Genomic DNA, 24,435 nt, shown 5'->3' on the forward strand with positions numbered 1-24,435 from the left:
GTTAAAGCCAGGAGGATTACTCTATGACCCGAGCACATTTGACTCTCTGACTGACTCATGGATCCTGTTTCACATGCGTCTGATCCTCACTGATCTTTATCTGCCCAACACCTTCAGTCATCAAAGGGTAAAAACACAGCAAGTCACTGAAAAACCCACAGTACTGCCACGTACACCAGTGTGAGTTACACATTTGTGGTTTTACAAATAAGAACGACATGTTTCTACAGTTTTGAGATAAAAGCTCCAGGTTTTAAAAGCCCATGCTTTGTCTTGTCCTGAAATTAGAGTATATAGTAGGGGTTTTCCACCCTCTTTTACTTTTTTCCACTCTAGAGTTAAGCCCCAGACTCATATTCTGTTGTTTTGCAAGAAGTGTGAGCAGCAGGAGAACATGGAAGTCATCCAGTGTGACTCTGGTAATCTCCTCTGTCACAGCTCGGAGCTCATGAGGTCAGCTGGCTATGGAAAAGAGGGAAACTCTTTCATGAAGAGAGAGAGCAGGTCTAGTGTTCGCTCGGTCTGAAGGGCACATGAACCATGTCTGTTCCATAGTTCATTCATTGTAGGTTCAGTGAATCCAGTAACCTTTATGCACTGATAATGGCAGATGTTTCTGATGTGATAATCCATAGCCTACTAGGCTTTTTGGGCAACGTTTGATCTTTTCAAACCCGGGCTGAGGAAGTGGATCTTTGGTCCACTTCAAAACTGGTGGTCTAGGGTTCACTTCAAGTGAACTCATTTGTGTGGTTGAGCCATATATGAAAACAAAATGCTCTGTCTGTTTCACGTTTCACTATGAAAGGGAAAGAGAGGGTCTGAAAAGGGTGGGGATCTCTTCTAAGGTCTTTTTGTAGTGGAAAAAAATACCCATGCTAGACATCTGAAGTGAAGAACTCATGAAAATGCTGAACTATTTTTGTATATAAGCAAGCAGCTTCACCAGAAGTATGGACCGGCCTAATTAATAAATACATTAAATTAAAGTACATTAATTAAATAAACTAAGGACAATAAATGGACATCTTATTGTCTCCTATTTTGTAAAAAAAAAAAAAAATCTAATCAAGCATATATCCATTATGCTATATCCAAGCCACATTTTAAAAGAAATTAAATTAGGGAAAAGCACACTCTTTAATGAGTGGACAAAGAAAGTCCACTAATAGACATGTTTTGTTTAAGTGGAAATTCTTTGGAAAGATGAATTACGTCAGTTTATTTATTTATTTATTGTCAACTTCTCTTTTCCATGAAAACTATCAACCATTACAACTGTTCCTGAGAAGCTGAGTAACATGTTTACATGCGAGATACAGACTCCATTTCTCTTCTGTGTAGTAGTTTCATTCACTGCATAGTAAATCCAATCAGTCTTCTGAAACTTGGTAAGTTTTAAATAACTTTACAATGGAAAACAGTGATTAAAAAAAAAACAACATAAAAGACATCACTACACTTACAAACATAAGATCAAATTTTGTGTTATGACCAATATAACATGTTACAAAAATCAACCATGCATGGTAAAATTAATTGTGATATCTCACTTCACTGACAATTAGTAAAGTATTTACAAGGCTACCCATTACTAGCAGTGGAAGAGTCACACCAGCCAGTTAAGTCAGTGGCTGGCTGTTAACCCTTTCAGAGCTACACTAAAGTAGCTGAATCTACTGCGACAATACCTAGTACAATCGTTGGGAAATCATCATGAGGGCTCAAGTGAGAACAGAAGCCAATACATTAGGAGGAAAGAGGATGATGTGTTGACAGTTATGATAGTGAGACATGTACAACTTCTGAGTACTGTTGAGCACTCAGTAATGTTAAAAGATAAAGGACTGTTATATGTGATGAGGTACAATTAAATCAGTTATCGCAAAAACAATAAGCACGAGAGGTGTAACGATCAGACAATTTGGGTCCATGCATCAATTTAAAAGGCAATGATTGAAATGAATCAAATTAAACTGATTATTATCAAAAAAGGACAGACAACCGATGTGCCCAAAAAAAAAAAAAAAATCTGATTTTTAAACAGGCTTAGCAAGGTGATTTGCCTGTAACTCTTTGTCTGGTACTTAAAATAATCCTTCTCTATGTCATCATACTACATGAATTACCATATTGTATTGTATCAGATTCACTGGTATCATCAAATATGTAATTGTTGCCCTATGAATCGCATCATATTGCATAATAGCAGAGTTAGTGATATTGTCAAATATTGAATCTGTATGGAAAGTTTTAAATTTGGTATATCATATGGTCGAAAGCTTGAGGTTTACACCCTCAATATGCACCTTCCTTCAATATATTTCTGAAAACAATTCTGAAACATGCAGTGCATTTAACTTTAGCCATTTGACAGTACTTTAACTCACAATTCACTTGCTCTTAGATAACAAAATCACAAAAGTAAGTTCATAAAATTTACATAACATTTTTAATATTAAATAAAACAACGTATCAGAACAGACTAACTGTTCACACATTGTTGAAATGATAATGCATGCACAACTGCACTACTTTTAATAACCCTGTTTGTATAATTTGTAGACCTGTGAAAACTTTTAAACTGTGATTTGACCTGGAAATAGTGTATCGCTTTTGGATATGTCCTCAGTTTGATGGGCACTGTAAATGTTCGTATTATGGGTATAACACAATGCCACTATCAGTATCTGTATTTGAATTTAAACCCAAAGTACCACTATGACTGCAGAAACACTGGAAAACACTGGAACAGACCCAGAGACAGAAAAGGCAACAGTGTCAGCACGGTGTGTGAATCTCAGCTACTTTACTCGAGTTCATAATCGGTCTCAGCTAGAGAGACTGCTTTTGTAATCCCACTTGCACAGTTATTATATTTATTTGTATTTGCCTGCAACAAATTGAATTGGTTGTATTTTTTGAAAATATAAAACACTAATGACTGAATGAATGCATCTTGTTCCTGTTTATATACATGGTCTTTGTTTGTCCCCTGAGTTTAATATCTGACTGCTCACTTGTGCCCACTCACTCAACCTTTTGTTTCAACCGGACGGCCTGTGAACCTTTCTGGCAAGCCTCAGAAAAAAAAAATAAAAATAAAAATTAAAAATAAAAAAAAGAATAGCATGCCTCCTACTCATATCTACTTTTTATCCTTTTAGAACACATTATCTGTTCATTCTGAATAATGTATTGATGTTTGCTTATGTTCCTACTGCACACAATATTTTCCCTTACTGCCTGAAAGATTGCTGAAAATATTCAAATTCATGACCGGGTTACTAAAAACATTTTAAAAATGTCAGAGAACCTGTTTCTAACACCAAACTGTAATTATTTAGAACTCACATATTCCCATATTCACATATTCAGTGAAAAGAAAAAGATTTAACAAGCCTGTGCTTTCTTTAGACCTTTCAATCTCTGTTTATTACTGTAATGTGACACTTTAGTCTGTCTGGGTGGGTATATTCTCCATTATCGAGCCATCAGCAACAAATTCAATGCCGGTGAGTCACAGTCAACCTTCCTCATGGTATAGGGCGGAGCTGCCCTGTTTAATGATGCTGTCGGCTAGAATATTTCTGAGCCTGACTGAAAGTAATACAGAAATCGTGACCAGATGCGTTCACGTGAATTCAGAAACACAGCATCTCCCTATCTGCGGACTTTTTACTTGTCTTTCTCTTTCACTGCTTTTTGCACTTGTTTACCGACATGCTCAGTCCACTAGATTCCTCCTGACGTCAGTGTGACACTGCATTTTGGGTCACAAACCCAAACATGCCTCGTCAGAGCCTGCAGCCCGGCTCCAGGCCACAGAGCCGGCGCTTGACCCCATGCTTCTACAAGCTGATAATTACACACTGAGTAGCCACAATTGCATTCAAAATGCAGCATGCAATGCCAAAAAAGATTTGCTAAACCTTCCAGGAAAAGGCTGTGTGAGGTTCATCTGGAATAATCCAAACCAACATGACTGGGGAGAAATAGTAATTAGGTAAAGCTAACTTTATTTCAAAATGTGGCTATGAAGAAACATGAGAAATCCAATTATTGTGACTGCAGTATAATAAAACTCCAGTATGTGACATTTTGTGATTCTGTTCAGTTTAGATTTTTTTTCTTTGAGGTTCATTAAGACACTTTTATTGCTTGTTAGTCCAGAATCACAGGGGTGGACATGGATGGCCACTGCTATCCCAACAAACAGTATACTATATAATGTTTTACTATTAACAGTGCATTCAAAAAGGTTTCAAAGAAACTTCAGAGAAGATTTCTAGCACAATAATTTCTAGGCCCCTTTCACACGCAAACATGTTTTACGTGGAAATCTTTCATGGTAATTAATCATGAAAGGTGAGCACATGCCAGAGTCAAAATCCCAACTCTCAGGAAGACTGAAGCACCTGCAAAGAAACTGCAATTGGCAGAACGAGATTTAGTACAATTAATAAAAAAAAATACCATTAAGGCTCATAGAAGCCAAGACATTATGAGGAAAGATATGGACACAGGATGAAGTGTTGATAACTATGATACTGAGACACGCTTACACTCTTTGAGGGGGCTGATTTAAAACATTATCACTGATGCATGGTTGAGAAATTAAAGATAATTAGAGGATAAAATTCACCACCAGTCATGGCATGGTGTCATTTCTGAGCAAATCACCAGCAGAGTCAGAGAATGTGGTGATAAACAGAAAAGACAGGAGATAATTGTTGAAATATAAATTGTATCAAATCCAAATGTGGGACAATATTAAGTTGAACATTAAGTGTGCTTGTAATGTTGATATTTTTAGGATAGGGGACTTATCTTGACAAAAGGTGATGGACAAATGAAGCTTAATTGCCTTTAAACACTTCACTGAGTGAAAATGTAGAAGCTAACCAAATAAGATCAAATAACTTCTTTATGCGTGACAAGAGAAAACCACAGCTCATAGCTGAAATGTTAGCCGAAGACTTTCTGCCTTATTGAAGTGTGTGCAAACACGAGGCTTCATCACCTGAGATATTATCAGGACACAATGATGTCTTTGGCTATGTAAATTTGTCCCTCCCAATGCTTCAAGTACTTCTTTTCTATAGTTTCTTTTAATGTGTGTAATTAATTTGTCATGCTTTGAATTAAATTACATTAGTAGCTGCTTTGTAACGAGTTAATAGGGTTTTCTGGGAAAGAAGAACATGGGACTAGGCAAGACCACTGGAGCTTTGACTGGTCTACTGGGCTAGCTAATGAGTTTATAATTTGTCCAGCTAAAGCTCTACTGTCTATCTTAATTACTATCCGAAACTCCTGAAGGAACCGGTCCCATAATATTTGCAGTGTCCTGTGAAATTATAAGCTCGTCAGCTCTGGAAGGGGTGAACAACTAAACAGAATGAGGAAACAATGTGAGCAGGTCATGGGAAAACTGGGGGTGGACTAAAGCACTGTTGACTCTGAGGCCTTAGTTCTTTAGCTTTAACTATGAGAATAAAGATAGAAATAAAGATTGTTTCATATAAATACATGCATGCTATAGTCTCTCTCTTATTCACTCATAACAAATAAACTAACTCACTCTGATCATATTAGGACACTAATGTTATTGATTTTAAAGAAAGAACTTTAACTGAATTTCAAAATGATCTTTTAAGCACACAAATAAATGTTGACTGTAATGATAATAACTAAAGAAATCGTCTACTTCTTCTGCTAGAAACAGCAAGCCTCTGGTGTGAATGTATGACCTGTGACATCAGCTGTTTCTTTCAGCTCTAAGCAGCGCGTGCTCTGTTCGTTGGTTCAGGTTTACAGTGGTTGCAGTGCTGAGGTGTCAGATCTGTAACCTTTTACGTCATCCACAGAAATGAATATACACTCACTGAGCACGTTATTAGGAACAATGTACTAATACTGGGTAGGGCCTCCCTTTGCTCTAAAAACAGCCTCAATTTTTCATGGCATAGATTCCACAAGATGTTGGAAACATTCCTTTGAGATTCTGGTCCATGTTGCATCGTGCAAGTCCTGCAGAGTTTTCAGCTGCACCTTCATGCTACATGCATGCATGCTCCCATTCTGCCACATCCCAGATGTGTTCTACTGGATTCAGATCCGGTGACAAGGAAAGCCACTGAAGAACACTGAACTCATTGTCATGTTCATGGATCCAGTTTGAGATGACTTTTGCTTTGTGACATGGTGCATTATCATGCAGGAAGTAGCCATTAGAAGATAGGTAAATTGTGGTAAACATGGTCAGCAATGATACTCAAATAGACAATGAGTGATTGGTATTAATGGGCCCAAAGTGTGCCAAGAAAACATTCCCCACACCATTACACCACCTCCACCACCCTGGACTGTTGACACAAGGCAGGCTGGGTCCATGGATTCATGCTGTTGGTGCCAAATTCTGACCCTACCATCTGTGAGCCTCAGCAGAAATCAATCATCAGACCAGGCTATGTTTTTCCAGTCTTCAACTGTCCAGTTTTGGTGAGCCTGAGCCCACTGCAGCCTCAGCTTTCTGTTCTTGGCTGACAGAAGTGGAACCTGACATGGCCTCAAGGTTTGACGTCTTGTGCATTCTGAGATGCTTTTCTGCTTACCACAATTGTGTACAGAGAGATTATCCGATTTGCCGAATTACTGTTGCTGTTCTGTCATCCCGAACCAGTCTGGCCATTCTTCATTGACCGCTCTCATCAAAAACGCATTTCTTTCCGCAGAACCGCTGCTCACTGGATGGATTTTCTTTATTGCTCCATTCTGAGTAAACTGTAGAAACTGTTGTGTGTGAAAATCACAGGAGATCGGCAGTTATAGAAATATATTCAAACCAGCCCGCCTGACACCAACAATCATGCCACAGTCAAAATCACTGAGATCACATTTTTTTCCCCATTCTGATGGTTGTTGTGAACATTACCCGAAGGTGCTGGCCCGTATCTGCATGATTTTATGCACTGCACTGCTGCCACACTATCAGATAATTGAACGAGTGATGTACAGGTGTTCCTACTAAAGTGCTCAGTGAGTGTACATCTGAGTCTTCTTTGTTTATCTATACATGTACTGAGTTGTACTTTAATTTCAATGTGCCCACATGCAGCACACTAACTAGTGTAATCCGAGTCTCTCAAAGGAACACTAAATGGTCATTTCATTCTAAAAACCTACACATAAAGCTGGAACATAAAGCTGGACCACACAGGACTTTTGCCTCATTACATTTTTTCACCAAAAAAACAACCCATAGCTACTGTAGCAGTGCGCTCAGTAAGAACCAATATTAAGATTAAGGTTAAGATTCAAACTTTGTGAAATTTTTTACTGCCACAGAATTTAACGAACCTGACACTGGCAATATATGTTCATAATAATATAGTTACCAAATCAGTGAATGAAAATTCAGAAATTAACGCAGAGGCGAGTTCTCACTTAAAACTATAAACATTAAAAGTCGACACTGTACAAAGGGGTTTGCTCGGATAGCAGGTGTTAATATGGGTGGGCTAGTGTTCTAAACTAATTAGAATGAAACTGAACAAAATTCATCCACACTGTTCATTGAAACAAAATCTGTGTATAGACCATATAATGCTCACTACAGTCCAGGGTGCATTACGTTTACTCAAATTTTTGTAGTCTTTGAGTCTACAGTTGTATAAAATGGTGTCCTGAAACTGCAATTGGCAGTTATTCCATTCCATGCTTTTTTCAGTTCCTACACTCATTTCATGGGCAGTCATAGTCTATGTAATTCTGAAGTAATATTGCAAAATTGTTTTCCTATAATTGTAATGTGCAATTAATTCTGCCTCTCCAACTCATTAGTTATCTTGACTGCACTGAAGTAATCAAGCTGCTGAACTTTGAGGCACACACTCTAACTAGTGAAATAAAGAGGGGAGTAAATGGCTTGATTTGAGGCCTGTGCTCAAAAGTAACTCATGTTAAGTCTATGCTGAGGTTATCCTAGTGGTGTCACAACATCCTGTTTCCCCTTCAAAATGGCGTGCATATTCGCGTCTCACAGCTTAACTATTACTTAGATGTCAAGGTTCGATGCAAGGAGAGACTATTACACACTACTGCTGCTTCCTCCATCCCTCCAGCAACAAATAGGATTTATTACTGAGTTTTCACATTTTGTTAAAAGACACGCCAAGCAGAGTCAGGAGGAGTTAAGAGGACGCATGGAGCAGAACAGAGCTGTTACCAACGAGGCCTCTACAAAATGTTAAATCACAAACAGGACATTTCCAGTCTTAAGAGGAAAGAGGCCAAAATGTTTCAGAAGACCTAAAATAAGAATCTTCTCAATGATAACTAAATTTGGTCAACATATTACTAAATAATTACCTCCCTTTTTTCTTTAGAAATACATGACAACAGTTCTGTCATCCTTTTTGGACAGCTACAGCCCACTGATGTCAACAGGCTTTCATCAAAAACTTAATAAATAAGGGCCTGAGGACATATGCAGTACAAAGGAAACTTCACATTAGTTTTTTTTTTTTTTTTTGATTAGACGGAAATTTATCTGTGTGTTGTGTCATCACTACTCTTTAATGATGTCATCTCTACCAATGCAAAAAAAAAAAAAAAAAAAAAAAAAAAAAAAAAAAAAAAAAAAAAAACTCTCAGAGGAAAATAATATACGCAATAGTGTGCAATTGTGATGGTGATGACTGAGAACTGATCTACTTTCAGTTTAACAAATCAAAAGCTATAGTATAATACAGTACAGTATAATAGCTGATATGCAGAGGTGGTGTAAAGAAGACTCGTCATATTTTATGAAAGGCTGTTTCTTCTGTGACCCGAGTCACATGTTTATCTCTGTAAGAAATTAATCAATTTTGCAAATGCAATAACACATTTTTGGCTTCTGTAAATAACCAGCCACTACAAATAATGCCCTCCTGACAGCAGTACAGTTGCTGTGATTAAATCAATAAGACAATAAAATCAAATGCTCTGAAGTTTAAACAACACAAAGGGATTGAGCCATCGAACATTGTGTGGTTTAATGAATCACCAGAATTCCTCAGAGAGAGAGCTGTGCATTACTGTTCACAACTATAGGCTTGAAAACTAATAAAGAAATAGATGAAGCTAGTGGAGCAAATGTAAACAGAACATTTGGCCATACTGTGTCCGAAATGTCACTTACTCGATATTAATCTCTTGCTTATAGATCTGTTGTATAAAAGCAATATCGCACTTGCAAAATCGCGTGGTTATACTGAATACCGGCACGGCTGTGATTACCTACTGCATCACAGATTCAGTATAACTGCACTCTTGCTTGTGCAATGTTGCACAATTTTACCATCAAATCAGTAACTATGTTGAAACTAATAGCAAATGCATGTAATTACACGAGCAAGGAATATAAATCTGGAGCTGCAAGGGCTCAGCTGGATGAATTTGATTGGATTAAATCATTTTCACTGACAGTCTGATAAATAAATACATGGACTGGTTGTGTGGATATCATGGATATGATATTTCAACTAGCTGACTTGCAAAGTGTCTCACTGCCTGCACAACTTTAGCATAATTAATATATCATTTATATACAGTGTAAAGAATAAAACACAACAGGGTGCGATGCCATAGGAAAATAATCAACGATGGAGTGCTGTGTGGCCACCCGATGCAAACCCTGAAATTGATGCATGGCCTAAAGTGTTTTATTCCTCTTATACCACAGCAGTTTGCCCAAACTAACCAGTTTTTATTTATTAAAGAATGACATGTCATACTTTTTATCAGTTTATAGTTACGTTTAAGGAGGTGTAATGCCCACAAAGTTCCTGTTATCAGTTACATTATAAGTCACTCCCTCACCAGACAAAAAAAGCACCTTGGCATGCCTCGAAACTGCAAAGACACATGAATATTCTGTGCATATTCTGACCAAGGACATGAGTGAACAAGGTTAAACAGGTCACCTTTGATTTCAGGTTGTCTTTAAGGACATGCAAAAGAAATGATTAAATATACACAGAAACACCTGAGCTACAGTCAGCAACTGAATACTAATTAAAGTGTACCTATATGTTTATATGGTGTGTTTACTTGATCTAATAAAACTAATAAGACCACTAATTCAAGTTAAAGAAAAATTAAAAGGCAGTGAATCTGAGTGCTGGAATGAGTGTTGAATATCTCCAGACTAAACTATTAAATCTGTGAATTTGTGAACACTGAAAACTAATGGAATATAGACACCTGATTTTTTTTTTGAAAATGTGAATTTTAAAATGTGACTGAACACTGTGATAAAACTAGTAACTCAAAACAAATAAATCCAGACTTCTAAATTTAATTGTTAGGAATTCAGTGACTTCAAATGTTTACCTTTTTTTGGCTTCCTAAAAAGTGAATATGGTTTTCTTTTATTTTTTTGGTGACACTTGACTTTTGGTGATCAATCATAGATTGACATTTGTTTGGAATTGCCCACATATTGACCAAACTGTGTAATACAGCAGGAGACACGTTAGAAAAAAATCTTATATCCAACTGGAATGAACTTAAACTGATGCATTATGCACCAACTGACAGCTTCTTGGTTGGTTTTTCCACAAATTATTTGTGGAACACTGTCAGAATGAAGTTACATTATGACAGGAAAGATCTCTGCAAGCTCTGGGTCACTACATCAGTTCTCCTGAAGTGTATTGGGAAGTGTAACTTTTTCTGTAGAATCCTTTACAGGCTTCTTCCTACGAATGAACTGTTAGAGGAAAAGCAAAAGTTCAGGTCCAAAACAGTGGTGTGTGTTGTGGGGCAGTCTGAGGACATGCTGGTTTCCAACAACCTACAGCTCATCCCAAAGATGAGAATCACTCGAACATGCTCACACACACACACACACACACACACACATCCCTCTTGCATTCTATTTCTTAACACTTCACATTCAGAGTGGATCCACAGTCAGACTGAAACTGACTGTAGGATACACACAAAAGAGGATATAGTTATTATCAGTAAAAAGAGGATATCGATATTGTCAGTAATTACACCTGATGATGCTGCTTTTTAAAGTTCAGCATCATGCTTTAGGGCTGCTTTTCACAAGGTGGAGGGAATCATGAATAGCTACAAAGACCAGTCAACTTTAGTGCAAAACCTTCAGGTGTCTGCTGTAAGCTGAAGATGAAAAGGAATTTCACCTTTCAGCATGACAATGACCCAAAGCATACATCCAAATCAACAAAGGTTTTTGCAAGAAAGAGTAAAAAAATATTGCCAAGTCAAGATGTGCCACTCTGATAGACTCTTAGCCAAAAAGACTGAATGGTGTAATAAAATCAAAAGGTGCAAAAGGTATTAATTTAGGGGTGTGCACACTTATGCAACTAGGTTATTTTACGTTTTTCATTTTTCCTTTTTTTTATCTAAAAAAGTTTCTGATTGTTTTTCAACAAGCAGAATTAAATGCTGTAATTTCATATTGAGGGTAAAAGTTATGACATAATTTATCTTGGTTTCAATTTTTTTTTTCACATCACAAAAACCTGCCATTTTAACAGCAGTGTGTAGACCTTTTATATCCACTGCAGTTATTACCAGTAAAAAGAGGACACTGATATTATCAGTAAAAGAGGATATTGATATCATCAGTAATTACACCTAATGAGGTTGCTTTTTAAAGTTTTGTTATTAAATTAAGTCAGGTTGAGAAACATGGCAGTTTCATTCTGCCTACAGTCAGTCAGTCAGTCAGGTGTTTTTCATTACTTAAGTTGTAGATATTTAATGTTAGGACACTTACATGGTCATTTTAATAACCTCAAAAAAGTTTCGGAATTTAGGAGCTAAAGGGATACTTTATTTTTTTATATGACTGGATAAAAGCGGTCATAAAAACGAGGCTGTTATGTGTGTAACACGCTGAGTTTGCTAGTTATTCGCTAAGAGTATGAACACATCGCGTTACACTGTGAACAGCTCACCGTCTGAGTGTTTACAGAAAAAAAAAAAAAAAAAAAGCCGTTAGACTGTTTGTCAGTTACAACAAGTAGCCTAGATAACTTACCTTAAGATAGTCACACTTTCCCAAAACTCTCACTTATGACCAGCCGGACATAAAGTTAATTCCTTTCTCTTTAGAGTCAGCAGTTACAGAGTTTATTTCAGTGAAGTTAGCGAAGACTCGGCCATTTCCCCACACTTCCGCTGCTGCTCGCGTCTCAGCTGCCGGCCCTGTTTCTGTCCCGACTCATATTTCCCCACCCATAAGTCCCGCCTCCTGAGTGACGATTGGTCACTACGCACTTTAAACGTTCAACTATCCAATCAGCGTGGATATTCGTGAGTACGACGACCTTGAAGTGATGGTCGGAATACTAGCGGAGAAAAGAAAGTGTTTGACAGCCAACACAAAAAGAAAGTTTCTATCTAAAAAAGATAACTGGAGCAAATTCGAGACAAAACGACACGTGAATTTATTTTTCAAAGCTGTAAAAATAAACATTTTACCTTCAAACCATAAAGTGAACAGAAATGGTCAGCGCCCGTAAAACAAAAAACAAAACAAACAACAACAACAAAATTGTATGTGTGTGGAGCGCCATCTACAGGACTAACGGCGCACTGTTTCTCAACGCAAAGAATAAAACAAAGCTACATTCTGTTGCATCCAGTAGGATTATCTCCACTTTCTGCACTTGGTATCTAATACCCTAATAAAACTTTTTTTAAGTTACTAGAAACATCATAAATCATTGTAGGTTTTTCACAAGCGAGTAACATGAAATCACATGAAAACCGTGTGAAGGAGCATTTCAGCATCTTGTACCCTGATACTGCACATGTGAATTCAAGTAAAAACCTATGACATCATAAGTTTTATGATGCATATGTGCATAATAACTGAATCACATGTGAACAATAAAAAGGCCTTATACTGTGTGTACACATAAACTAATCATGTGAAGAAAATTACAGGTGAAAACAAAACAAACAAACAAACAAACAACATGGACTACACATGTAGTGTCTAAATACATGTTCAAAAATACAAATTCATTACTACTCATTCATTTCCCTGCATACCTATGAGTTATTGAACAGTATTGTAAAATGTTTACATTTTTTTTTGTAATCTCATATCAATCATCATAGAGGCACAGTAAAGACATTTCAGATTTTTGCAAAAGAGAATTTAAGCACCAGAGCAAACTTGGGCTAATTCGGATCATGACAAAAGCCAATGATGCAGCTTCATCCAAAGCTCCTTTGACTGGTGAAGTTATATTTGTTTCAGTTACACGCATGTTTCATGCCCACATTACTGGACTTCCACATACACTGAGCTTATGCCTCTTTTCCTCAATAAAGCAGCAAACTCTTATTCTTTCAGGCTAAATTTTTCTAATGAAATATGATGAAGTCTAAGTGTACAGCTGTAATTTTGTGGCTTTGTTTATTCTGGACACAGTCTAGTTTCTTTACATAGTTCCCACACTGAATAAACACAGAGAAGGTGGTGCAGGAAATAAAGGTTTCCTTATTTTCCTCGACATTCCTTGGAGTCTTTTACACCCAGGGCAAGCTCTAAAATTTGTGATCCACTAAGACATTTTCTAAATGACAACATCCCCAGAACTTTCTCCATTTGTGGAGCTTCAAATCATCTTCTACTCAGTCACTTCATTTGTGTGTGCTGTGATCACCCTGATTCAGGGGAGAGGACCCTTTTGATTAATGTGTTTTAATATAGCACAGAGCATTTCACAGTAGCAGAATGGAGCAATATAAGGGTGGAATGTTTTACTGAGTAGCTCTACTCTGAGCACAGGACAGGAATGCTGGACAGTTAGTCGTGACTCTGTCATTGCGGTGTTGTTATCACTGTCCGCCACTAGAGGGCGACGTGAACGCGCATTTATCTTCCTCAATCATTACTGACCAAAATCACAACCCAAGCTACTCTAGAAAATAAAAATAGATAAAAATAATAATAAAAAAAGAGACCAGACAACATAAAACCCTAATCTAAAATGCTTAACTGATATCTGAAACCAATGCAATGTAAGTTTTACTGAATTGCACAATGATAATGGAAAATATGCTATCTAAAAAAAAAAAAAAAAAAAAACATGAAATTTTAAATCAGACTTATTCACATATAAAATCTATGCTTTCTTATTTATGCGTATTACTTACATATGTGTATTACCCTATTACCAATATGTATTATATTTCACATATTTCCTTCCTGTGTGGCAATTCGGATTCCTGTCATGCTATTAAGCAACAGTCGAGAAATATTTTTCATTTTTTACTCTTAATCTTTATAGTTCCAAATTATATCCTTGAATGATAACGTGAATAATATCTCTAACACGCTTTTGTTCATTGCTACTATTGATGATGTGCTGGAATGTCTTTACTTATGAGTTTCATTTGAGCAGCAAAGCCATCACTGTAACCTTTGACCCCTAAAGAGGGGAAGAACACTTAGAGTATATGATGGTATTGCTTGAATCGTAGTAAATCTGAAATAACCATGAATTGGCAGAGTATGTGTTAAATTATTTGGGTAAGGAACCTCTGGGACTACTGTGCTGGACTGGCATCCCATCTAGAGTGTATTCCCAGTATAGGCTCTGAATCCACCACAACCCCGACCATGATAAAGTGATTACTGAAGATAAATGATTGCTGGATTGAATGGCTGGACTACAATTTTCTCATATTTTTTAAACATATTTCATATTTTGTTTTAGATGTCATTAACAATATCTATGATGTATAATTATCACAGTATAATTATTTCAAATTTACTTATCAAGGTATATCACCATATAGGCTCCACCCCTAGTCAGATCTAGAGTAGACTATATTTAGACAAATTAGGATGAAAGGTGTTTTCAAATCAAAATAACTTAATTCACCCTTTGCTATTACCTTAGCAAAGCATGATGTATATGCAAAACTGGACAAAAGTAACAGAAAAAAAGAAACACATATTAGAACCTCTATTATAGCCTTCATTAAATGCTGAGGTACCTGTGAAATGTAACAATATCATATTGAATCTACAGGCCTGTGGCTATTCTGGTGACTGGATTAGCTGTTTTAACATGTTCTTCTTGATCTACCTCACTACATGCCACATTCTGTCAAAGGATCCTTTATTTTATAGTATGAATTTTCTAACTGATAGCTAATAACTTGATTCTTGTAACTTGTAAGAATATCTCACCCACAGGCCAGGTCAGTTTTTTCATATTTGTCTGGAATTTATATAGTCACAAATCATGAGACTGAAAACTTGTCTTTAAATTCTGAAAACTTGTCTTTATTTAGTAACAAAGCAGGGTCATTCACACACATCTACATGAATTACTTTTATTGTGTATACATTCAGGAAATCAAAGATCTAACTGAAACTGGCATTTCGGCGGAATGAGTCACACTCAGAGGATGAGAACCGCTGACATGCCATTTCACCTTCATTAGAGAAAAGTAAAGGAAAATGATAAATGATTACACTATTCTGCTAGTTTTATCACTGCAATCGGAAACAGTTTGCTGTTCAGATAGCAGATAGCAATTCCCATATAAATTACTTTTTGGGGGCTCAAAAAGTCATCTGTTGTAGCACATAACTAAACATTAATCCTTTGCTAGGATGGAGGAATCAATAATCCCTATCTTACCTGTTAGGTAGGTGAGCTAAACCAATCTCTCCTGAGGATTACCACAGCATATCTCGAGCAGAATGAAAGAAAGAAAACAGCACTATCGGGCAGTATATCTCTGCATCTTACAGCCAGGCATTGTGGCTCTTCCCTGTTCTACTGTGTCTCAGTAAAGGCCCTCCATCAGATGCCAGCATACAGACATTTTATAAGACCTGCTCTAGCAATCCAGCCATGAAATTGTTTACAGGGACACAAATCTGTTGCAATAACATCACACCATTCTTGCTTCTTACACTGCAGCTTACTTTTTCTACCATTTTCTATATATGAAGGAAAGGATTTATGTACATATTATGTTATATTAACTGGATAAATATTTTCTCAGACCTGTTTTTCAACTCCAGCCTTACATATCATCTTCCTTCCCCTATTATTTGTCTCAATGACTCACCACATGAAGGTCTAAAGTGTGTTGGACAGTTTGTAAGCTGTGCTTTGAAAGCAAATCAACACATGCCCTTAAATGCCTTTGCATACACTCAAACTTAGTATCTTTTCAAATATTTTTAAAACAAAGAATTAGTTATTGTATTAACTCAGTCATTGTATCATTGAAGTCATTGTAGAGAAAATTTATTATTTTCTCATAGCAAAGGGTCTCTTGACAAAGCAATCATTACTTCAATTCAGAACTAAAACAAGCTTGGAAAGCCATGCATGACTATACTGAACAATGCCTTCATCAGTAGAACCTCGAATTAAGATAAAATTATACATGATAGACTTGGTATTTCTTACAGTGCTGTGCAAAGGACTTAGGTACACTACATTTTTATATAAATCTTGTTATAGATGTTTGCATCTTCTACAATAATTTCTTTATATCTTGGTAGAAAAGAGCAAATTTTATATTCCCAAACACTCATTTTCCAACTGTAAAGAAGAAGACCGTTCACTGTAGCCTTAGATTTTTGTTCACTGTAGCCTTAGATTCCTGGTCTTGGCTGACAGGAGTGGAACCCAGTGTAGCCCATCCACCTCAAGATTTGACATGTCGTGCAATCTGAGATGTGATTCCGCTCACCGGGGTTTTTAAAGAACGGTTATTTAAGTTACCATCGCCTTCCTGTCAGGTCGAACCAGTCTGGGCATTCTCCTCTGACCTCTCTCATCAACAAGGTGTTTCCACCCACAGAACGGCTGCTCACTGAAGGATTTTTCTGTCATGTTCTGTGTAAACTCTAGAGATTATTGTTTGTAGGTTTGTAGATTGGTGTAGATTGGAAAATTTGATCTCTTGGCAATGCTGATCACTTCCCTCCAAACTCCAGCTGATGTTTTTTTCCTCCAGGATGAGCTGAACTTTGGTGAATTGTATTACATCAGTGCTACTGGAAAAGAACAATGCGCGTCTCTGTGTACCTGACACTGATCCACCACATGTTCACCACGTGCATGTCATTCTGTGTAAGTTGAAACACTTAAGATGTAAAGTGTAGTTCATTTTGGTAAGTTGTTGGCAGAGACATTACTTACCTGTAAGTAAAAAAATGATGGTCAGCAAAAGATTTTTGTTAGTGAGTAAAATATCATTTTAATATACATTAGTACAAGCTTCCAAGAAATATTTCCTAATTTTTCCTAGACAATTAGGTTGTGTGCAATTAGGACAACCTTAATTTCAGGTAAATATTTCCTGCCTTATGGATTAACATGTCCTTTTTTACTGATGTAAGCTTGCCTTGTCAATATTTAAGGTAGGGAAGAATTATATTTACCATAATTACATTTTCATAATGGCCAGTTTTGTCCAATTATGAAGGCATGATTGTGCTAATCTTCATGCTCTGTAGGCAGAGTCAGTGTGGACCACTGTGGTATCCTGTGGACCTCCTTTTTGTCAACTATTTGCTGGACATTATGCTCTTCACGGTGAGTTAGTTTGGACTAGTGAGATACAGTTTGGAAGGATCACATTGGTCCATTTTTTTTTTTTTTTGCCACCAAGGATTAGGGTTAGACTCTAAGTTGCAACATTCATTCATTCATTAACCATGGGGATAAACCCTAGATGGGATGTCACTCCCCAGATTACAACAGAAGAACCAATTTATATGCACACTAACCTTGATTTCTATGCAATAATATCACCTGAAGTTCCAATACAGATTCAGTCTGGCTAGACGGAAGCTTTCTTAGCCTCCAAGAAAAGATTCATGATGCAAAGTTAAAATTGTTTCTTCTCTCCATGAAGGCAGTTCTGGATTGCTCACTGGATTCCTTCATTCCTCTTCAGTAAATGCCCTGGATGGGATGCCAGTCCATTGCCGAGCACCATGCTCAGATATTTACACCTATGGGCAATTTACTGTAGCCAATCCATGTACATATATATTTTTGGGAGATGGGAAAACACGGGAGAACTCAGAAGAAACCCATAGGTTTTTAAAAGGTTATATTATGAACATGTTAAATGGAAGTTAACTGTGGAGGTATCATTAAGATAACCACATTTTCACTAAGCTATCTCCAAGCTTGCTTTATCTCCCACCACATCTAAAGAGAAAAGCAGCATTACCCGGAGACCATAACTTATTAGCACACAGGAGGAACACTGAGAGCGGCTCACCCTCCTCCTTCAGCTGTCACCTAGTCCCTCTGTCTTTATGGTCAGATCTCCTCAGGTGTCAATGCTTTAGTGTTGTTTGGTTTAGGATTTTAGCTGGGTCAACAGGTTATCCAAAGTCCTTGCTCTGGCTTGAGTCCAGGCATGTTGGCAAGCTATCGATTAGGCAGGAGCTGCACTGTGGAGAGTTGATAAGCTAATCTTTCCCCTGAGTCCCAACTGAAGCCCTTCAGAGAAGACTTCAGAGAGGAGACAGATTTCAGTGTATGTTTGCAAGAGCATGTGTAAATATGTTTGTTTGTGTGTTTTGGGCTTCAGTGCCCGTCTAAATCACTTATACTGATAAACCTTTGCAGATGTCCAGACCTTCTTCACTGAGAATAGAAGGGCATATTTGATTAGTGCTTTCTTCTTTGTGTCCTCTCATTTATTAGGATCATCAATGCCACAGTAAGGGAGGGTGATATGACAATATAATATAGATATTGTGATAAATAATGTCACAATTTTTCACTTTTTACAAACTGATTGGATGCACCTGTTGTAAATTAAGCTTTAACATTTAAAATTTTTACTTTTTATATTTAAAAAAAAAAAAATTGTCAACATTATATAAATCATCCAAGAGGTTTTTTTAATGCAACACCGTTTTGCTAGCTGTTTGTTTCTGTATCGTAGAAATGTTTTTGAGACTCATGCCACAGCGAATTATAATTTCCAAAGGTGTATCTGAAATTTATTACAATGGTAACATGGCACTCATGCGTTAGTATTTTACTTAATCAAGACAAGCTCAAAGTCATCCTCTTCCTTCTTCATTTCCACATTCAAGTTCTTGTAATTTAATACCTTTCATGAGTAAACAATGACACAGGTTTGTGTGTATGGTTCACTCAGTAAGATGAATGCAGCTGTGTGTGAATGTGAATTCAGTTCACCAGTACCTGTCATCGTGTTGAAACCACAGCTGGGTGGCAAGAGCAATGGTGCCCTTTAGAGTGAATTGAAGTGCATTACAGGAATATTCCGGTGTTATTTATACCACTGATACTGATACTGTTCTGATAAAAGAACAGGAAATCTATTTACTCAGTGTCACTTTATAAATGAAACCTGAGGGCGGTAGGTGAATTCCATCAGTAAACTTTTAAAATACATGACTATGTAGCGCAAATTCAAAACGATAACCACGAAACTCTAACAATAAAGATGTAATGAGAAGAAAGATTTAACAAAGCTACTCTTATGTGGTTTTATCCAACTTTCCAACATTGGAGCAATACAATAAAAAGATATTCCAGTTACTTTCCTGATGTTTTTGTAGTATTTGTGTATGAGCAGATGGGAACTGACTTTGTTGGTAATGTGTAACGGAAAATTCGAACATTTTAATTTCACAAACATCTCAAGAAAACATTTTTCATATAAAAGCTTATTGGTTGTCCCAACAGCTGCCATTTTCTTTTTGTTTAACTCTTTCAGACCCACACTAAATCCTGTATAATTTCAAGACCAGACTAGAAATGTGTGCAGGACTGTTTTTTTTTTTTTTTTTTTCCTAAACTGCTCCCGAAGTATTTCTGACCAGTTATTAACATTAGTTTCTACCCAAACACAATAATTTCTAATTAACTTAGTTGGTTCTACACTATTTTCAAAATATAAACAAATTAGTATTTTAAGCCAATTTAAGTGATGCTTCGTGCAAAGCTGCATGACCAACCAGTATGCTTTATGTTAATAAACATGCCCTTTCTTGGACATGTTTATTAACATATGCCTGTTCCAGAAACCAAGGGAGATGCTTGTATGGGATGGGATGTCACTCCCCAAGTTAGGACAGAAGAACCAATTTATGTGCACAATAATTTTTATTTCTATCATCATAGAGCCAACCGGACTAAGTTACTCCTGTCAGTCAGAAGACTATGGTTCACTTTAATAACTGTAATAGCCAATAAAATCTGCATGTGATTTTCTTAATAAGACTTGTACAAAATACAGAGCAAATACTGTATGTATACAGTATAAATCTCTATATGTCACTCTACACATAAACAAAGTATTGGATGAAAATACATATAGAGCAGCGGTGTGCGGTGGTGTTTTAAAATGAGGAGGCAGTATATATATGTATACACACACACACACACACATATAAATATATATATATATATATATATATATATATATATATATATATATATATATATATATATATATAAACATTACATAAAAAAGAGAGAACAAATAATAAATAATTCTATTTTGTATTTTATTATTATTTTTTAAATTTTATTTAATATTTTTAATACTCATTATACATTTCATAGTGTTTTTATGCATTTTTACATTTATTACATTTATTAAAATAATAACTAAAGTAACAAGTTATTGCAGTAACAATTTAAACAACATTTTGGAAACACTTTACAATAAGGTTTCATTAGTTAACATTAGTTAACTACTTTAGTTAACATGAACTAAGAATGAACAATACTTCTACAGCATTTATTAATCTTATTTAATATTATTTTCAACATTTACTAATGCATTATTAAAAACAAACGTGTTTGTTAACATTAGTTAATGCACTGTAAACTAACATGAACTAACAATGAACAACTGTATTTTATTAACTAACGTTAACAAAGATTAATAAATACTGTAATAAATGTTCATTGTTTGTTCATGTTAGTTAACACATTAACTAATGTTAACAAATGACACCTTACTGTAAAGTGTTACTAATATTATTTTATTTGTGAACTGATGTTCAGCTGTTCTTTTTAATAGTCAACTTATTTCCGGGTCATCGTCATAAAAGCTCTGTAAACACAAACACAGACACGAAGATATAACTTTCATTTCATCAAGCTGAATGCTCACTAAAAACTAACAGTCATCAAGTTTTCATTTTTGACGTGACACAACGCAGTGATAACTAAGCGGGTGAGTTGTTTACTTACTTTATAATTAGTCAGTAACGCCATCATTTTGTCCCTTCAGGCCGAGAGCTCGCCCGAAAACAAGAGGCGGGATTTATCGAACGAACCTATCACATCCAATCATAACCGATCATATCCAATCATAACCGATCACATCCAATCATAACCGATCATATCCAATTATAGCGCGATGGAGGCGTTGCCTCCTCTCACGTGACTTTCCCCCATTCATTCTCAATTACCCCCCACTACACCCACGGCACGTTATGGGGTTTCTGTTATAAGTCAATGGGCCTCCGCTGTAACTTTACCTGCGGGTGTCGCTGTTGGACAGTGTTACTTTATAAAACGAGTGACTTTTATACTTTTAATGTCATTTTTAGTAATATTTGCGTCGTTTTATTTTTGCAATATCGATTATTTTCTCATCCAATTTTTTTGAGGAGACACTGCCTCCCTTGCCTCCTCGGAGGAAACGCCCCTGATATAGAGTGAACAACCCATCAGGCAGCAGCACAAACTATCTGTGTGTCTTTTTGGCAGTTTTCTGATGGAAGGAAATAAGCAACAAACTGTGGCCCTTTACCTATCTCTAGTCTCTTGGGAAACAAATTACATCTCTCTCTGTTGAAAATATGACAAGCATGCTGGTGCAATATTAAAGGCAAAGAGGTACAAATACAGATTACAAAGCCAATATCAAAATGTGTCTGTTACAAAAAATGTCTCAGGCGATACAACAAATCTGAGACTTTTTTTTTTAGTGTTTTCTTAGATTTGAGGAATCTAGTTATTTGTATAAATATCTTGTACAGATCTCTTTTTTTACATTCTTAAAGATTTGTTATGACACCATGTATTGCATTCATTCAAATAACTTGTGAACATTTACCACACCTAACACATTTTTACTGAAGAGTTTTACAGGCAAACATTTCAAGTTTTGGTATTTGTTAGGTTTGGTCACGTAGAATTGAAAACCCTGCTCATACGATTGCTGTGTGCTAAATTTCTGTTAACTCATTTAAAATCTACTTTTAACACTATTTTTAAAATAAAAATAATAGCAATTAAGAGTACTGTCCAATGTTTTTTTTTTTTTTTAAGTTTTGAAATCAACTTATTTATGTGACATAAATAGGATGTTTTTTTTCCACATTCATTAGTTTTTACAGTTGGGACTGAGAGGTTGGGGCTACAGAGAGCTGCTCCAGTGTAAAGCCACAGCTTTGATTAGAAATGCTGCCTTCCCTGGCAGCTCTGCCCTTATATAGAGAGAAACAGGGGGAAGATGAACTCCTACACACCACGGCTTTGATCATGCTTGTGTTTGATGCTCTATTTTCTATAATACCCCCACGGGCACAAAGCTGCAGCTGGAGCTCCTAAGCAATGAAATACAATGCAGTGGACATTATAATGGATAGACAAGACAAAACAAAAGGAGGTGGCTGCAGTTTATGTAAATATGTATTACATGCAGTCTGTAGTATATTTAGTATGTTTAGTGAACTCACTGAGGTCAGAAATTCAAAGTTACATCAAGAAAGTCAAATAAAGTGTGATTCTTTTGACTATAACCAGGGACCCTGGAACTGTGCACCATTGTCTCGCCCTACAGCTTTCCTAATGTTACACATATTGTAATAAATGAAGTAGACTTATCAGAATAAATAGACTAACTCACTGACATGCAGCAGAATACATAAATACGTTAAAATACAGGTCTAATATTGACAATATGATCCAGAGGCGTGTGTGTAGCCACTAGTGCATGCTGACAGGTTTAGGGGTGTTTTGGAGTTTTTCAGTGGTGGTAAAGGGTGTCTGTGATTCTAGGTTCCAGTCAAGTGAAGCGCAGCATATCTGTTACAGTAGTATTGATCAGCGCATCAATGCCACTGTAACAGAGAAGGAAAACCCAAGCACAGAGAAGCAACAGTGGAGACCACCCAGCTTTCTAGACCTGCAGCTGAGAAGAGGACAGTGGAGCACAGAATGTATGTGAAGTTGCCTGGTGCCACTGACAAGAAACTGTGGGAGACAGTCAATTCTGACCTGATCCAGTCCTTGGAACAACTGCAGGGCACAGTGGAAAAGAAATTAGAGAAACTGGATGACATCATCTATCAATGTGGGGCAGAACACTTTGGAGTACAAGAAGGGAAAGGGGTGAAAAACATCCTAACTGCACCAATTTCCAGGAAGCAACAGGAGAGCAAGTGACTCAATCAAGATAGGATACAACTCAGGAGACAGTGGAAGAAAGCCTCTGAGGTATAAAGGGAAGGTATTAACACACTCCAAGCTGAAATTAAGACCTTATTGGAATCCCTTCACAGAGCAGAGGCCTTAAGCAAATGCAGAAGGAAGAAAGAACAAACTAGAAAGATGCCTTCAAGTTCCTAAAAAAGTCTGTTCATAAGGGAAAAAAGTGGAAAACTGGAAACAACAAAGAAGGCCTGGGGAACCACTTGAAGAGCACCCACTCTGTTCGCCCACCAGTTCAGACCAGTATCCCTGCTGAATACGGAGGGTAAAATCTTCTTCAGTGTCATTGTACGGAGGATGTCTGAATATCTGCAGAGAAATGTATACATCAAAACATCTGTACAGAAGGCAGGGATATCAGGGTTCTCTGGGGGCCTAGAGCATACGAGAATGATCTGGCACCAGATCCAACTGGCAAAAGTGGAGAAGAGGGACCTTGAAGAGTAGAGAAGAGTCTTTCTGGACCTTGGTAATGCCTTTGGATCAGTGCCTCATGAACTTATATGGTCTGCCTTCAGTTTCTTCCACATTCCAGACACCATCACAGCGCTGGTAAAATGTAGTTCTGTTTTACCACCGCAGGATTTATCACCTCTTGGCTGTGCATGGAAGTAGGTGTCATGGCAGGATGTGCAATCTCACCTCTGGCGTTCACCATGGCCATGGAGGTCATAATCCGAGACTCAAAATGGGTTGTGGGTGGCCAGTGGGTTGACTCTGGGCAGCACCTCCCTCCTCTCTGAGCTTGAATTGGATGACATTTCAACTCTGACCACCACTGTTCCATACATTAGGAGACTGCTTGGAAAACTTGAAGAGAACATCAGCTGCACCCGTATGAAGATAAAACCATCCAAGTCGTGCAGAATCTCTATTGTCAAGGGAGTGCTCATGGACCCAATTCCAA

The 24,435-nt window shown here is 36.9% G+C and overlaps 1 protein-coding gene across 2 annotated transcripts in view; it reads right to left on the reverse strand.

Annotated features, from left to right (window-relative positions):
- Nucleotides 1-12,254, reverse strand: part of si:ch73-63e15.2 (protein strawberry notch homolog 2) — a 61,110-nt gene extending 48,856 nt beyond the window's left edge. For both annotated transcript variants that reach the window (XM_026913775.3, XM_053238042.1), the window contains exon 1: nt 12,068-12,254. The gene's annotated coding sequence lies outside the window, so the exon portion shown is untranslated. The remainder of the gene's footprint in view (nt 1-12,067) is intronic.
- Between the last annotated feature and the right edge of the window lie 12,181 nt (nt 12,255-24,435).

The sequence above is a fragment of the Pangasianodon hypophthalmus genome, chromosome 11, assembly GCF_027358585.1.
Source record: "Pangasianodon hypophthalmus isolate fPanHyp1 chromosome 11, fPanHyp1.pri, whole genome shotgun sequence".
Taxonomy (NCBI): domain Eukaryota; kingdom Metazoa; phylum Chordata; class Actinopteri; order Siluriformes; family Pangasiidae; genus Pangasianodon; species Pangasianodon hypophthalmus.